We start from the raw sequence: 19280 nt of genomic DNA on the forward strand, positions 1-19280 counted from the left end.
AAGTCGCCCGGTCCGACTTTTGCCATTCTTTACTGGTTCACATATTTATTTGTTCGAGCCGTTAGGAAGTTTTGTTCTGACATTTCTGATGGAATTCGGAACGAGTTCTAAACTCTGTTTTGGATTTTCTTGTATTTGTTTTTGTGCTCGCCTATGACGCTGAGTGCCTGAGTTCGATTCCTGGGAGAACATTAAAAATAAAATTTCAATCGTGGTTATTTTATCCTGGTGATATTTATAAGGAACTATGATGTGTAAAAACTTCTCCCGGTCGGACTCGGCTATACAAAGGAGATTCAGGAGAAATTTTGCAATTTGAACTTTCGAAAAACACAATTGGTTAGAAATCGATTAGACAAGTCGGGAAGTACATCCGAGTTCAAAATTTTTTATTCCAGAATTCGGTCAGAAATAGATATGACGAGTCAGAAAAAACATTCGAATTCTTAAGGATTTCTAATATACATTCGGTCAGAAATCGATAAGACAAGTCGGAAAACACATCCGTATTCACTTAGACCCAATATCAGAATTCGATCAAAAGTCTTAACGACAACTGGAATTGCGCTTCCGAATTTCCCATAATTTTGGTTTAGAATTCTGTCAGATACATCGGCAAAAACATCAAATTTCCCTAAGACATTTCGTTCCGAAGTCGTATCAACCACTCCATATATTTCTCGTTAAGAGTTCAGACAGATCCGAATTCGTATAAATTTTCTGACTTTCGTACAAACATCTGAACGAATTCTGAATGTTTGGTTCACTGGGTATAGTCTCCACTTATTATCAAGACTTTAATAGGGTAACGGAAAACACAAATGCAGTTTTGAGTTTAGATGTGTATCGCCCGATGAAGTTTTACATAGTCTGGGGTCAGTTAAGTCAAATGATATTGGTTTTGATAATATTGACCCAAGATTGATTAGAATACTTCGTTCCTTACCTTCTACCTTATTTTAACTCATCCCTTGATCTGAAAGATTACGGAAATCTTTTCATTACTTTCATAGAATAGCGCATGAAAATCCACAAAATCGATAGAAATTCCTTCCAAACATATGAGGGGTGGTTTTTTAAGAGCTATAGGAAAGATTTTTAAAACAATAAACATAAAATTCAGAAGAATGCATAACATTTTTATTTGAATCGATAGTACGGCACATATAATTTAATGTTTGAAGAATATTTCATGCAAATGTTAGCCGTGACTGCGTCTCAAATGGTCCACCCGCTTAGTCCAATTTTGGCATACACTTTCCAACACTTCGGCCGGTATTTCGCAAATAAATGCTTCAATGCTGTCTTCCAATACGTCAATTGATACGGGCTTGTCTGTATCGACATGAGCTTTACCACGATCTAGGCGGCCAATTGACCGGTCCCGAATGTGAAATCAAATGTTCACCAAACTCGCCTCCCAATTAGTCCATTGCTACGTGTGCTGTGTGGCATGTGGCACCGTCCTGTTGAATCCACATATCATGCAAGTCAAACGCTTGCATTTTGGACAAAAAAAAGTTGGATATCATCTCAAGGTACGCTTACCATTCACAGTTACGTTATGATTCGCATCAGCTATAAACATTGCAAGAGCAAGTACGGTCCATTGATGGCACCAGCCCATAAACCACAACAAACTGTGTCTTTTTCTGGGTGCATTTGTAGCTCTTGCAATGTTTATAGCTGATCTTCACTCCAAAATAGACAATTCTGCTAATTTGCATACCCATTGATCCAAAAACAAGCTCTGACCATAAAATGGAAGAAGCGCGCGATGAGCTTTCTTAACAGAGCATGCATTTTAAAAATACAATTCAATAAGACTATTCATGGTTAAATTATAGAATAAACTGAAGATGTTTGACAGTGAAACAAAACACGAAACGTGCGTGAGCTGCTTAAACCAGTGGTGCAAAAAAGATAATAGCTACAAGATCACCCTTTACATGACAAAATGCGATGGTTGGTATAAAAAATCTTAAAATTTAAGATTCGTTGTATTGATTTATTTTCCTGCATTTGTTTTCATTTTCCAAAAGTTAATTACCAAAAATTAACACATAAATTGGTGTTAAGGCTAAAAAATAAAAAAATATTCCTTAAAACAAGAAAAGCTCACATATTAATGGTTTAACTATAAACTCATTGTTTTCCAATGGGGATGGGGGCAGTAGAGACACACAGATGGACGAACGGCGGGTGATGGTGGTACGTTTCTACACTCATTTGATTGTCTTGACGGCGTTGTGGCCAAAAAAGGTGCGGCCCCATGAAAACAGACCCCAGGTGTGCCATTAAACACCAGCCATCGTTGGGGCTCAGATCATTTTTGGCTACCATCAGTCGAATGGAGTAGCGCGTGCCACACGTTTTCCCCAAAAACGGCTCTCAAACATCCACACACACACACACACATAAAAAAAATGCTAAAATTCGAATTCGAATTCGGCATTTAATAGTCAATAAATCATAAATAGCCGCAAATGGCTACGATGTGTTGTTTGTTGCGCAGATAGCCACGTAGCCACGTATCGTGTGTTTGCAAATATTTTTCAATTAATTTGTTAAAATCTGCAATTATTTGTAACGAACGAACGGGCCAGCAAAAAAATGCAGCAAATAAATAATTACGAAATGTGGAATTATCTGTTGGCATTGTCAAGCTCAGTTGTTGTAGTCCCCATTGTTGTCGTTGGGTGTGACAAAATGAATAACAAAATGGAAAAGAAAAAAAAAAACGAAAAAAAAAACGCCTGAAAATTATAGTTATTTTTTACGTGTGATGACATGCGGGGAGGCTAAATTGGATAAAAATTAGAATTTACATTAAATAGAAGGGGGTTGGAACAGGCAAAAAAAAAAAAGGCTGGAAAATTGTATGCTAGATACAAAAAGTGTACAAAAACTATAATTAAATTTACATCTATCTTGGCTGGAATAGTTTTATCTAAATTAAATTCAGTTTTCAAAAGTGATGTCACAGCTAAATTGGTTTAATTCAATGTTAACTTTAGCAAGTATACAATGAAGAACCCGATGAAATATGATAGGAGAATGATTTTTTTCAAAGGAAAGCTCAATTTTTGTAAAGCAACATTTTTTTTTTTACATTTTATTAAAAATAATTTTTAATAGCATATACATCTTGATAAATTCTTTTCTACAAAAATTATACTAAAAATTAATGTTCAATAAAATTCTTTAAGAAATATTCATTTCAGACATATAATTGTACCTCGATTATCCGGGCCTCTATTAACCGGTTACCCCGTAATGCTGTACTTTTGGTTCTGTACCTCTTTTAACCGAGTTTTACCTCTATTATCCGTGCTTTAGAAATGCAACCCCTATTAACCGGATCTTGGAGCAAGCGGCTCGCCACAACGAGGAATACGTGTGTAATCCCACAAAACCCATGCGGTTGGAAAACTATGAGAACTACTATGAGAAACAAAGGAATAGTAAAAACGGACCCCCCCCCCCAACGTTGACGACCCAGGCAAGCTAAAAAAGGACCATGATTTGCGGATCTGCAACTGGAATGTCCGCACTCTTTATAGAGAAGGTGCATTATACGATGCATTGGAGAAGTACAAGACAGATATTACCGCCTCATAGCAAGTGCGATGGACCGGGAAAGGCGTCACAACAACACCAAACCGTTACGAACTAAACTACTTGTGGTTAGTCGGAGACTGAAACACTGAAACAGGCTAGCCACAATCCGCATAAATGCCATATTCTTCAACATCAGCCTTATTTGTGCCCATGCCCCGACGGAAGACAAAGACGCGCAGACCAATCAATGATGATGGTATAGAATGTTTACCTCCTAGTCGGAATAAGGTCCAGGTACCAGTGACCCGACTAAAGAACAACAAGGCAGTAGGAGCCGACGGGTTACACAGTTATTGAGGGTCATAACAAAACACTACATGCTAAATTTCAGCCAAATCGGATGAAAATTGGGGCTTCCATGGGCTCAAGAAGTCAAATCGGGAGATCGGTTAATATGGAAGCTATATGAGGTTATGGACCGATTTGAATCGTACTTGACTCAGTTGTTAATAGTCATAACGGAACACTACATACAAAAGTTCACCCAAATCGGATGAAAATTGCGGCTTCCAGGGGCTCAAGCAAGCAATCGTTATGAAAAATGCGGCTTCCAGGTGCGCAAGAAGTCAAATAGGGAGATCGGTTTATATGGGAGCTATAACCAAATCTGAACTGATATGGCCCATTTGCAATTCCCAACAACCTACATCAATATAAAGTATCTGTGCAAAATTTCAAGCGGCTTTACGCGTTCGACCGCTATCGTGATTTCGACAGACCGACGGACGGACGGATGGATGGACGGACATGGCCTCAGAATGTCGAGGCGATCCAGAATGTATATACTTTATGGGGTCGCAGATCGTTATTTCGGCTAGGTTAGTATATCCCCATGGTGGTGGGTATAAATATTAAGAATACACTCGCAAAAACAAACAACATGCATTATGGCTTAAGAAGCTTTCTATATACCAATTTATATCAATATCATAGAAATTCTGTATGGTACTACCAGAAATCAATAAAAACACATAAATAATGAAATTTAAGAAAAAACCTTTATTAACAAAGTTTTCGATTTCCCTGCTCATCTTGGACTCGAGCGAGCCGAATAATCGTTGTTCAACTGTAGTGTTATAAAAATTTTAAAATTATATCAAAATTCTGTGTTTTGTTTAGAGTATATTTTGTTGCGGGGGCCACCCTAGCGCAGAGGTTAGCATGTCCGCCTATGACGCTGAATGCCTGTATTCAAATCCTGGCGAGACCATCAGATAAAATTTTCAGCGGCGGTTTTCCCCTCCTAATGCTAGCAACATTTGTGAGGTACTATGCCATGTAAAACTTCTCTCCAAAGAGGTGTCGCACTCGGCTATAAAAAGGAGGCCCCTTATCATTGAGCTTAAACTTGAATCGGACTGCACTCATTGATATGTGAAAAGTTGGTCCCTGTTCCTTAGTGGAATGTTAATGGGCAAAATTTAAAATTGCAAATTTTTGTTTCCATTTTAATTTTGTCATATCGAGATTTTAAAATTCTTTAAGTTTGATTTCCTCTGCAATTTATTTTAAATTACATATTAAATATTTTATTTTGTTGACCCATGTTTTCATGGTGTTAACTGGGAGCCTTTCTATTTTTTCTATTTTGTTTTTTTTTTCTCCCCAATTTGTATGTGGCCAGTTTCCAAATTGTGATTATCTTCTAAATGGGGTGAGTGAGAGCTGAAAGCCTCTATAATTTGCTTATAATATTTTTCTTGCCTTATTTCCTTCTTTTTTTTTCTTCCTAATGAGTTTGTTTGTTATTTACGGAAATCTCGACCACTGAATTGCTGTGCTGGTAGCCACAAAAGGATATCCGGCCAATAATATTAGCAACACGGAAAAAAAATTATGTAGTTGCTTGGCCAAAACTACTTAAGACCTTTAACAAGATGGCAACAGAGAAATAAAATAATCCAAAAGAAAACAAAACAAAAAAAAAAACAAGTTGTGGTGGCAAAAAAAGGTGCTAAGCTGCTATCAGGCCTAATCTTTGTGTAGCCTTTGGTATCCTTTCGTTTTTCGCAACATGACATAACAACAACAATAACAAAAATGATATTAGATTTCGTGGTTTAAACTCGTTTCCCAAATTTGCAGGATATTTTTAATGGCATGTTTCAAAATTGTTGTAGCAATTTCGAAGAAACATTCAATTATACCCCCTCCCGACTCCCTTACCATACTCCATACACAAAATGTATAGAGTGACGCTGAGGGCGTCATCTGCCTAATGGGGTAGTGGCAAAAGCTTCGTGATTTTTATACAATTTAGATTTAAATTATTGCTTTGGCCGATAAACATAACAACAGCAACTTGATTACCTAAGGTCCTTAACAAGCAGTTTCCTCCTTTCGACACAACCCGAGTACCCATGGTTACACATTGCCTTGCCTTGCTTCGCTGGCAGTCATGCAGTTTTGTCCTTACCTGTAAAAAAAAGAAGAAAAAAGGATATTTTTTGTAATCTTTTGTTAGAACCAAGTCAAAGGTGTTGTTGATGAGGTTTGCCTAAAAATACTTGGGGCCATCTTGCTCAAGAGCATAATTTTGGTTTGACCCAAATACTCAGTGAGAAAGAAAGTGATGAAGACACAAGTCATCCTTCCATAATATGTATGAAGTGTAACAATATTATCCTTTGGATGAGGTCCATTAAGAATATTTTATTACATTAGCTAAAAAGCCAAAGGGTATACAAACATTTGTTGGAAATGATAAAGATTCAAAAAAAAAAAAAATTTTCGAGTGTATATTCTTATCGTTCTTCAGGGATAATCTTAATTAAATCATCGAATTTGTATTCTACCTACATATCCAGTTGAAATTTTTGATGTGTCTCTAGGGCTTAACTGTATATTTCAATGTCAGGTGTGTACTCTACTCATAAGAACTTTTCATTTGATTAGGCTACGACTGTTGCAGAAGCTGTGAGGACATCGAAGAGGAAAAGACTATAGAACACCTTCCATGTGTGTGTCCCGCGCTGGCATTCAGAAGGAGTTCCACTTTAGGATCTCAGTTCTTTGAGAACCTGCCTGATTTAGCGGATGTGAACATTCGCCAGTTGTTGGACTTTTTAAGCGATCTCGATGGTTCAACGGTAGGAACTAGAAGGCATCTTCCTGTTTCTGTTCCTTGGTATAACAGTGGACGGAAACGTCTATGTGAATCTGTGGCTGACTGCTACTTAAACTTTACTTAACCTACATGTCATTTTGCAATGTTTTGAGGGAGTTGGTGCGCCAAGCATACACTTGACCCAAAATGTGTATGTCCGATTTCTACCTCAATTCTAAATGCCTTTAATTTAAGCCCAATTTTGTTATGGCCGCCCAGTGAACCAAACGTTCACAATTCGGTCAGAAGTCTGTACCAAAGTCAGAAAATTTCTCCGATTTCGAATTCAAAGTCGAAATCTTAACGAAATATAAATGGAGTGGTTCACACGAAACGCAACGAAATGTTGGAGGGAAATCCATTTTTTCTAACAGAATGCTTGTAGAATTCTGAATCAAAATTATGGGAAATTCCGAAAGGAATTCTGAATTGTCGTTAAGACTTCTGACCGTATTCTGTTGTTGAGTACTTATGAATACAGATGTGCTTGTATTTTTGACTTCCGACCGAATTCTGGAGTAAAATTTGTTAGAATTGGGATGTACTTTCTGAATTGCCTTATCGACTTCCAACCGAATTCTGAAAGAATTTGTATGTAATTCGTATTTTCCGTGTGTTTTTCGACGGTTCAAATTGCAAATTTGCCTTCAAACATGCCATTAGGGATCTCCTATTTATAGCCGAGGTCGAAGGGCGCTGCGACACCTCTTTGAGGAGAAGTTTTTAAATGGCATAGTCCTCATATAGGAGGGGATTCGAAACCAGTCATCCAGCGTCATAGGTGAACATGCCAACCTCCGAGATACAGCTGTCTCCAACAAAAATTTGCAAAAAAGCAAGCACAAAAAATACAAAAAACATTCGACATCAAGTTCAGACATTGTTGAAAATTCCTACCGAAGTTTAGGGAAAAAATTTTTACCGGCAAAAAAAGTATTGTCACAAAAGCAAGCACAATAAAAAAGACAAAAGAAATCCGAGTCCCGAATTCGCCCCGAATTCCATCAGAACTGTCGAGACAAAATTCCTTACGGTTCAAGCAAATTAACTTTTGAAAAAGCAAGCACAAAAAAGACAAAAACATCTCGGACGGAGTTCAGGTTAGATAAGACTGGCAGTTTATATCCAAACAGACTCACTTAGACAAGTTTAGTCCATTGTGATACCACAATAGCGAGAGACCAGGTTCAGGTGGGAATCGAACCCACGACCCCGCACCGGTAATCCGAGCACGCTATAAACTCAGCTACCGGGGCGACCGTCACGGAGATCTGCATCGTTCAGAATTTCTTCCGAGTTATCGGAAGAAAAATTAAAAAAAAAAATATTATAGGACGTTCAGACATCATTTAGAATTCTTTCAGATCCGTCGAAATAAAAGTTTTTACAGAAAAACAGTGCAGAAATAGCAGAGAATTTCTTCCGAATTGTCGGAAGAAACATTAAAAAAAAACATACTAAAAGACGGACAGACTTCGTTCAGAATTCTTTCGAAACTGCTAGCATAAAAATTCCCTCAGAATTTCGAACAGAATTCGGAGCAAAATCAGTACGATCTTGACGGAAAACTTCAGAATTTGTTCAGATTTGTCTGATATCAGACATTTCGTTCGCTGGGCGGGTTATACTATGTACGTTAAGGAGAAATTTATTCGAGCCGGCCAAACTTGGAAGTTTTTACTTGTTCTAATATTACGTTTGTTAGTCCTTTTTGCCTGTTTACTAGTTAATTTATTTGATTTAAATTTCATTTTTGTATAATGACCAAAGCCATAAAAACCTGAATTCCATAACTTCTTCCAATTCTTGTTTTGCAAATTTTACAAATTATGGCTCCATTGATTTCATTACTCCTTTTGGCAGCAGCAGCAGCAAATTCGTTAAAACTCAAATGCTTAATGATCGCTCAAGAAAAATAACCAAAAGTTTGCAACGAAATGTATTCTCTTAATGACTCTGTTTTCGTGAAATATAAAAACGCAATTTATCATCTCCCAACAACTGAAAAGAGTGAATAACAAATTGCATCATATCTTTAGGCAACTTATGCGATATTCAATGAAGAAGAAGTAGAAGAACTTTTGGTTTCAACAAAATCTATTAACATAAATTTTCAAAGTTATTTACCGATGGATGAAGTTATTTTCTGTTTGTATTTGTTACACTCACAAAAAAACTATCAATGAAATAAAAAAAATTGTTGAGGCAAATTTAAGAAAAAATACTATGAACATCAAATTTTTAAAAAAATGTCTATGAAAATCAACTTTTAAGGAAATTTCATTTTCGTTCCATCGATAAGCTTTGAAAACCAAGATTCTCATAGAAAAATGTATACAAACATTCCTTAAAATTTATTTTTTTTTAAAGTTTTTCTTATGGAACATTTATTCCAAATTTTTGAAGAAAATTTCCACCTAGTCAGAACGAGGTGAAAACAACAACAAGGCAGCTGGATCCAATGGATTGAAAGCTGACTCGATGATTAAGCGTATGCATCAGCCGGTCTATGCAATCTGGATACAAGAATGCATACCTCGTGTTTTGGATCTCATCATACTATGCGCCACACACAAGAAAGTGCAAGACATTGTATGCAATTAAAGAGGAAGTCTCAGTCTCTAAGCATACAAGATACTATCCAGCGTCCTGTGTGAAAGATGAAAGTCTAAAGTCAACAAATAATTGGGAGCTATCATTTGGGCTTTACACGTGGTAAATCCACCATAGAGCTTATATTTACACTGCGCAAAATCCGAGAAGGACTAATAAGCACCTACTATCTTTTCGTCGATTACAAAGCCGACTTCGACAGCCCCATACATTAAAAGGTATTTCAAACCATGCCTGAATTTAGTATTTGACAAGACTCTGCAGAATAACTCTCACTTCAGCAATTAAAAATGGAAATATCCTCTCCGAACCGTTCAATACCCAACGAGTCTTGTCTTGTCTGAAACTAACTGGGTTTAAGATAGGGAAATAGCCTATCGTGTATGTAATATCCTGCTGAAGAAGATTATATAGGAAATGCAGGTCTGAATAGGCAATTCATTATACTCACAAGAGAAGATATGCTACACTTCTATGCCGACGACATCGATATTATGAGTCGGTCACCGGAGAAGCAATTGCAGTTTTTGAAAGTATCGAAAGAGAATCTGCGAATCTGGCTTCGGCAGTAAATGGAAATAAGACAATGTGGATGATATCAACTCGCACAACATCCTATACACCTAAGCAGATAAAGAACTTGGAGAAAGTTAGGAATTACAGCTTTTAAATTGTCAGCAACTTTATGTACCACGGCATCGCCGTGGTCGAAACCACACCATTATTGAAAACCAAGTATAATAAAGGCTAACAGATACTACTTTGGTTTCAGCAAGCATTTTGGATGAAAATTACCCCATTCAAGACTCTAATACTACCCGTGTTTTCATATGGTTCTCAAACTTAAGAAAAGAAAAACTAGTTATTTAAGGAATATAAAATGTCTGGTTCTTCTATGTCCATATATTAAATTTCTAGGTCAGAATATAATACCGAAAATAATATTACCGACATTATTTATGCTCTATGAAGAAACGAGTAAAATTAAATCAAAAAATTTTGAAGCGAAGATGTTGCACTCTTCCAACACCCTTAAACAAGGTTCACTAATCGCCGAAGGAAATAAAAAAATTTGTAACATGTTTGAAATTTTTTTTTGCCTTAACATATTCTGATAAAATATATGATATCGACTCTGAATATCCGCACGAAATTCTTCAATAATCTTTAATAAATATGCCTCGAATAACTATTGATACCGTTTCTGAGAACTTGAAATCTCTAAAATGCTCTGTTATACCAGGCTCTGTTGGGGTACCTTCTAGTGAACTTTAATTTTGCGCTGATTACCTTAACCGTGATTTTCAAAAGATCTATAAAATTTGTCTTTATACCTGAATTATGGAAGAAATCCTATGCTATTCCCCTATTTAAATATGGAAGTATGTTCGATGTATCAAATTATAGAGGCATTGCAAAGTTCAACACTATACCAAAAATTTATCTGGACGTGTTCAGAAGTGATGAAGTCAAAATTTTCCAATCGCTCTGTATTCCCACTGAGCAGGATTTGTTACAAGTCGATCTTGATAACTATTGTTTGTGGTGTTATGTAAATTTAATGGAACTAAATATCTCGAAATGTAAATTAATGAGTTTCTATAGAACACAACACTTGTCCGAAAGTTATCATCTTAACGGTCGTGAAATCGACATAGAAGAAACTTTTCTAGATCTTGGCATCCTCTTAGATCGTTAATTGAATTTCAGACAAAATATTTCTATGGTGGTGAGTAAATCTTTTAGTTCTCTTGGACTTATGAAAAGATGGAGTAAAGAATTTGATGATCCTTCAGTTACTAAGAGATTATATATTTGTCTTATCCGAAGTACACTTGAAAATGGATCCGTTATTTGGGATCCGGTTTACACTATACACAGAAATAAAATTGAGTCAGTACAGAAACAATTTCTACTATTTTATCTTCGTAATCGTGGTTGGAATTATCAAACACTTATTTCCTATACGTTTGGGTTAAATTTAATCAACGAGAAATTTTGCTTAATATTCAATATCATCAAAGGGTTTTTGAAATAATGATTCTTTACGTCGTATTTGTTTAGATTTTAATAAGTATTATCATCTTTTTGATCTTACTGAAGATAGATACTCAATAAATTGAAAAATTATACTATACTTAAATCCTAGTTAAATATCAATGTTGTTTGTATGTATGTATTAATTAATCTGTAAGCATATATGTATCTACAGGCTTAAGAATAATAATAAAAAAAATGAGTACTTATGAAAGCAGGCGAACCCATACTTGGAGTGTTTGAGAAAACGATTCTTCGTAAAAGATACGAGTATATGCACCAGTCCGCATTGATTGAGATAATTAATTAAACGTATCAAAATACAACGTTTGTGTTGTCTAGGTCATATTGTCAGAATTAATGAAGAAGCTCTAGCAAAGGAGTCTTTGAATAATTGAATATGCAAAAGGGGAAGACCAAAACTCCGATGGAGAGAACAAGTGGACAAAGACATCTCTAAACTGTTTGTCCGAGATTGGAGAGGAACGCAGAATCTAAAGGCGCTTGGAAATTGATCTTCGTTCGGCTAGAAGAACAAATGTTCTGCAATGGCTATCTAATACAAAACATATAAAAACGTGTTAACTTCGGCAGTGCTGATTTTGGATACATTAATCATCCTAGTTTATTATAGCTCCACTACCATATCCATAGTTATATCCAAATATGGGCTGGTCTGGATCATACATGATTTTAACATGTTGAGCCTTTGTCACCACCTTTTGTCACAGATTTTCTAAAAGTTTTGGACAATGTTTCCGTTTATGACTACGACTATGTGCACCGTTTCTGGTAGAAATCTCATCAGATTTGAGGTCTTTGCCAGCGGATTAATCTGACTATCTTCTCAAAATTTTGCACAGCGATTTCTACGATTATGACTCCCACAATATGTACGGGTTGTGGTTGAAATTTATCATTTCAAATTTAAGCACATCGAAATGTCTTTGAATTCATGCAAATTTTAATTTCGACAGCTTACCCTGCATAATCAAAGTGGTGTCGGCTTTGCCCGACTTTAGCCCATGCTTGTAATTTTTATAGAAATTTTCTTATTTTCTATAGAAATGCTGTTGAAATAAGAAATTTATGTTAAACTCGCCCAAACCAACACCTCGTTTTTACTTTCATACGAATTCAACATCGACAACTAAAGGCGCCTCTGGTCAATTCAAATTTAAGTTGAAGTTTTTTTCTATTTTTTTTAATTTTCTGTTTTTACTTTAAAGATTATCCCTTACTCTCTATAGTGGCATTTATTCATTCAGTCGGTTAGCCGTTTTTTATGTTGTTGTCATGTGAATGGGCTGAAATGTTATCCTCGTTGTGAAATGCGAAAGATGTCTGAAGCGTCTCGTTAAAAATCACTTAAAATTCCATCATCATAAATTTGTCAAAAAGTGGCAAAAAAATATGTTTTTTTTTTGTAATAAATATTGCATGAGCCTTTATCGATAAAAATGTATGGGTGTGTGCTTGACACCCCTTTCAAGGATATTCTTCAAACGGGATACAGTTGCGGTTTTTTTCCTCCTCTTAATATGAAAAAAAACTTATGTCAAGACATTTGAAATTGGCAACGGCTAATTCAATAAAAGGCTTAAGGCAAATGTAGCGAAAGAAAATAAATTAAAAATCATAACGATATTTGAATTGGAATATCTGATTGTTTTGGTGTTTTAGATTTTTAATCAATCATCAATTAGCAAGCTGAAGCAACTAAAATTTTTTGTCTTCACTTGGGCTCTGATGTGCTTAAGTAATGGATAACAGTATGTGAGTTAGATTTGCTGCGAGGGCTGTTGTAGAGAGAGCACGAGATCTCTTTATGTGGTGTGCTGAATAGAGGTCTATTGATTGCCTAACATGTGTCTAATACATCCACTCCTACTGCATTTGTAGTTGTGTAGTCCTATGACCGATCTGCCGATTTTGGGTCTTAGGCCTATAACAGATGCATTTATTACTCGACTTCGCTGAAACTTGGAACAGTGAGTTGTATCAAGACTCCCAACATCTGTCCTTAGTATGGTCCAGATCGGGCTATAGTTAGATATAGCTGCCATAGAGACCGATCTTCAGCTTTAGGGTCTAAAGTCTATAAAAGGCGCATTTATACTCCGATTTTGCCGAAATTTGAAACAGTGATTTTAACTAAGATCCTCTACATCCGACGAACCGAATATGGTGTATATCGGACCGTATTTACATATAGCAGCCATAAAGACCGATATGCCGATTTAGGGTCTCAAGCCTATAACAGGCGCATTTATTATCCAATATTGCTGAAACAGTGAGTTTTATTAGGCCCGTCGATATCCGAACCAAATATGGTCCAGATCGGTGCATATTTGGATATAGCTGTCATATTACCCGACTTCGTTGAAACTTGGAACATAGAGTTGTATCAAGACTACTAATTTTTATTTAGATATAGCTGCCATAAAGATCGAACTTCACCTTTAGGGCCGGTCTAAAGACCATAAAAGACGCTTTTATACTCCGATTTTGCTGAAATTTGAAGCAGCGAGCTGCTTAAAGACTCCTGACATCCAAATATGGTTCAGATCGGACCATATTTGGGTTCTATCATCCGATTTAGGGCTTAATCACATAAATATATTACCCAATTTTGTTATTACTCGATTTCGTTGAAATTTCGAACTGTTACTTGTATAGAGCTTCTCGGCAACTGAACCAATTATGGTTAATATTGGACTAAAATTGGATGTGAATATGGATATAGTAGTGTTATAATAAATTTTTAAAATAAATATATCCTTAGCGGTGGGTATCAAAAGTTCGGCACGCCCGAACTTTATGTCTTTTTACCTGTTTTAATTTCCACTTCAATCTAAATAAGTGCTCTAAATCCTGCAGGGCTCTTAACCCCGGGTGAAAACGACGCGTCTACTAACGCCCCCATACATAGCCGAAGCTAGCATGAGTACATATTCGAGTTCACGTGTCCTCCTCCTTGGTTAGGAGTACAGCACTTACCAAAGCTATTTCTGTTCTATGGGTTACGGCGCCCGGTTGAGTACATGCAACTACACACCGAGCATCGAAATGACCTTTCTACGATTTTAGGTGTTAAACCATAGCCACCACGTTGCTCCCAACTGGGGCCTCACCCATAGTCAGGCTGGAACCGAAGTTCCAGGAGTTCCTGACTCCCGTGGTACCAGATTTAGGACTCTAGTTCGACCACGTAGTCTAACTACTAGCAGTGAAACTCCAGACAGTTTCGGTCAACTTATGGGATGATGGTGCTTGCACCATCCCGTAGCAACACGTCATTCAGAAACAGTCAGAAATTAGGTGGCATAACCCGAATTGTCTGAGCCAAAACAGGAGTACCACCGAAACATTCACACACACCGTATACAGTATATTAGTCATGAGGTATAACATCGACACCGTGTTAAAACTTTCAAAATATCAGAAATCCACACACACCCACTCGACCAGCTTCGAAACTTCATGGTACAACTATCTTCAGCTCACCGACTCAAAATATCAGAAATCCACACACCCACTCGACAAGCTCCAAGACTTCATGGTCCAGCCCTCTTCAGCTCACCGACTCAGCTCGATGCAGCCTACTAATTGTTCATCCAGACATTGTCATATGGCTTCATCTGTTCATCACAACATCCATCCTTTCACGACCAGCTCCGAAACTTCATGGTCCAACCATCTTCAGCTCACCGACTCAAAACATCAGAAATCCACACACAACCACTCGACAAGTTCCAAGACTTCATGGTCCAGCCATCTTCAGCTCACCGACTCAGCTCGATGCAGCCTACTAATTGCTCATCCATACATCGTCATATCGCTTCACCCGTCCATCACCACATCCATCCTCTCACGACCAGCTCCGAAACTTCATGGTCCAACTATCTTCAGCTCACCGACTCAAAATATCAGAAATCCACACACACCCACTGGACCAGCTCCAAGACTTCATGGTACAGCCATTTTCAGCTCAATGCAGCCTACTTATTGCTCATCCATCCATCATCCCATCGCTTCACCCGTCCTACCTTCCTACCATCCCCATCCTACTCCACATCACTACGATTATCAGCTTTTTATCCCACTTTGTGTCGTACCCAGGAAATCCCAAAACAACACGATCCCTGAGTAGCTTTAATATTCCACTTCAGACGGTGGTGAAGAGCTATTATATACATTTCACCTAAATATTGCCCCGTGGGGGATAACCCCCTACAGTTAGCATACAAAAAACCAAACAATAAATACAAATTAATCAATAAATTCCAAGCACATAGTCTAAAGAAGAAGCATGTACATTTATCTGACCTCCGTATGAACAAACCAAGCATATCAACCACCACTACAACACCCCACCTATCGCAGCAATGATCTCTATCTTTTATCTCTCATGCTCTCAATTTGTGCTCTCATGTTATGCCATTCTATTTGTGGGGGCGTAGTATGGATTTCTATTTCTCATTGTCGAGAGAAACCCGTTGTGTGCAAAATGGTTTTCTCTCTGTTGTTGTAATATGGCTTTGCATTAGCACAAACATATGAGACTTTAACGAATGGACTACAACAATGCTATGTTAAGTAATTTACTAATTTTAGTATGTTCTGATTCGAATTTACAAAAATCCAGACTTATATCGCACCTTCGTACCATGAGTGATCTCTGTGCAAAATTTCAAGTTTGTAGGTCCAGGCAATTGATCTGGGCGAACATCAGCCAGTAACACTATTCTTTCATATATGAATATGTATAAGAATTATACTGCCATATCTATCCTAAATGGTGTTTCAACCATAATGTACGATGTTAATTGACACTCACACCTTAACCTAATAACAAAATATCGCATCAAATTGTCGTATTTTATTCTGTATTAATTAAGCAATATTATAATAATTATTTTTAGGATTTTTTTTGTTTTATGTACAACTAACATTGCTCACTAAAGTTGGGAATACTGTTGTTGTAATATGGCTTTGCTTAGCACAAACATATGGGACTTTAATGAAAGGGCCACAACAATGCTATGTTAAGTAATTTACTAATTTTAGTATGTTCTGATTCGAATTTACAAAAATCCAGCCTTATCTCGCACCTTTGTACCTTGAGTGAAATCAGTGCAAAATTTCAAGTTTGTAGGTCCAGCCTATTGATCTGGGCGAACATCAGCCAGCAACACTAGTCTTTTATATAAATATATATAAGAATTAAACTGTCATATCTATTCTAAATGGTGTTTCAACCCTAATGTACGATGTTAATTGACACTCACACCCTAACCTAATAAAAAAATATCGCATCAAATTGTCGTATTTTATTCTGTATTAATTAAGCAATATTATAATAATTATTTTTTGTATTTTTTTTTTTATTTACAACTAACGTTGCTCGCTAAAGTTGGGCCACCATTTCAATTCGTTATGCTTGATTAGTAGTCTGTGCTCTTGATTTTGCTTAGTCGTTATTTATTTTTCTAAATTAAGCCTAAAACTTCATATGCAAACTAATTAAAAATATTTCATAAAATATGGACATATTAATTGATTGCTAATAGGAAATAAAAAAAAAACACAAACACACACACATACAAACATTATTTGTTTATTATGTTTATGTTATGGATAATTTAAAACCCAAATTTTATTACTCTTCTCTGTATGGCTGTTAATTTAAATACATATAAATTTGCTAGAAGCTGGCAATAAAAAGGCTTTTGAACTTTTTTCTTTCTATTTTTTTGTGCCAACCACTGTAGCTTTTAATTTTGAGAATTATTGCATGGTAGAGCCTTTGTGCATACGAAGCCATATCAACGTAAATGCCATAATTAAAAATGTTCCATTTTTTTATTAACACCACAGATTGTGTGTGGCAGGGTTAAAAACATAATCGATAAATTTCGAATCCGTAAAAAACCATCTTTGAAACAAAAGATGGCTTATCAAAAACAATTGCCCATGTCCCTGTTGTAACTAATTGAAATACCAGGAAATTGGCTCAAAGAGAAAAAACAAAAAAAAAAGGGAATGCTTGTTGGCATAGTTATTTGCTGACATCCTCTCAAATATGCAGGAGTGCAACTCTACATGTTTGATTATCAGACGTGTGTATTTGATGGGGAACATTTACAGCTTTGAACTCTATGCTCAATGGAGCAAAAATAAAAAAAAAATAAACTTTTGCTCATCGATAACTGCATGACATCGATATGGAATGCAAAAGTTGCCGGTTAAGATTAAAGTGAAGTTAAGTCGACACATTTTGTAATTACACAACTTGGGATGGAATTGCAAAGAGATTGGGAACATAACATGAAGATTTGTTAAAATTTTGCATTACATGATACTGAGCCGATATAAAGGAAATGTGTCAATAATTATATGTAAGAAGTTCGCCCCCTATTCCTTAATGGAATGCTCGTGGGTAAATTTTCACATTGTTGTCTTGTCTGGAGCTATCCGTATGAAGTACTTCTAAGTTCTCTACTTTTCAATATACGACAAATAGACAGATGAAAGATCCTCTCATTACACTTAACAACAACAACCACTGTTCCTCTCCTTGCAGTGGTTCCAAACAAACAACACCATGTCATAATACCATGTATCAAAATTTAGGTCCCAGTACATAAAAATGTACTTCAATAAAAACTACAAATTGATATAAAATTCAATATTTCCGCCCTCCATACACATGAGGTGGTGATGGTGGTGGTGGTGGTGGTGGCAAGCAACAGACTAGTAGAAATATGTGCTTCCAAAGATTCCATTAGTTTGACTGTTGTTGTTGTTGCTGTTGCTGTTTGTAGTTTTTGGTTCATCATCAAAACATGAGATACGTTTGCATTCACTCATTGTTTCCTGGGAATAAATATCCATAAAAGGGATATAAATTGCATGGATACATGTGTATGGGTATGAAGAAGAATAATATCCCTGATAGACATGTATTTCCCATACACACAGCCACCCATGCCAAGGGGAGTGTGTATGTATGTGTGTGTGTATATATAAATTGTTATTACTTCAGACAAAAGTATTTAATTTCAAACATATTTTTAATTACAAAGCGAAACATTGAGAAAAACAACGCAAAGCAAACAAAAAACACGACCATTAACCAACGCATTTCGCCTCATCTGTACCACAACAAATGCCTGATGGAGGTGCAGGAATCTCGGCGCTTAAAAAATTTAGACGGACTCACAAGCACATATTTGCAAAAATAATGTAGAGAAACGAAAGAAAAAAACCAAAAAAACACGAACGACTGGAATTTTATGATGTTTCTGTCGTAAATTTATGACTTTGAAGCATTTCGAACAAACAACGTTCGTCCTACGAAAATGAATTTATGTTTTATGGCATTTTGTTGAGCACTGCTCTGCTGTGTTGTTGGCTCTTTTTTTATTATTTGAGAAATAAAATTGCAACATACATCGAAGGATGGCTAGTGCCTGACGGAAAGATACTTTTGGCTTTAAAATTTTACAAAAAACATTTGGGCTACCATAAGGGACCTCTATGGCATAAGGGACTACATAATTTGGAGAAATAAAGTAATTGCTTAAATGTTTGGGTCGCAGTAGCATATGGTGAACCAACTTGGAGAGGCTATCTTATATTCATAGTTAATTTACTCTGAGCATGTATTAAAACGTCCTCATTTTCAAGAGGTAACAAAAATCACCAAACAAATAAAAATAATTCACATGAGTAAATTATTTCAGATTAAGTGTGAGGCAGCCATTGCGGCTATGAGACTTAAGGCGATGGGAGAATGGATTGAGGATGGGAGCAGCTCATACCATCGATGTGTAACAGAGGCGACGATAGGAAACCTTGAAGGGAAGTGGTTTTCGATCGGATATCTGAGACGACACTT

The 19280-nt window shown here is 36.4% G+C and overlaps 1 protein-coding gene across 5 annotated transcripts in view; it reads right to left on the reverse strand.

The window, feature by feature from the left end:
- LOC106082853 (uncharacterized) overlaps window positions 1-19280 on the reverse strand; it is a 501629-nt gene that overhangs the window by 68101 nt on the left and 414248 nt on the right. For 2 of the 5 annotated variants that reach the window (XM_013245587.2, XM_013245586.2), the window contains one exon: window positions 5932-6037. The exons of the other annotated variants lie outside the window; for them this stretch is intronic. The gene's annotated coding sequence lies outside the window, so the exon portion shown is untranslated. The remainder of the gene's footprint in view (window positions 1-5931; window positions 6038-19280) is intronic. 5 annotated transcript variants of the gene reach the window in all.

This window comes from Stomoxys calcitrans, chromosome 3 (assembly GCF_963082655.1).
Source record: "Stomoxys calcitrans chromosome 3, idStoCalc2.1, whole genome shotgun sequence".
Classification (NCBI taxonomy): Eukaryota; Metazoa; Arthropoda; class Insecta; order Diptera; family Muscidae; genus Stomoxys; species Stomoxys calcitrans.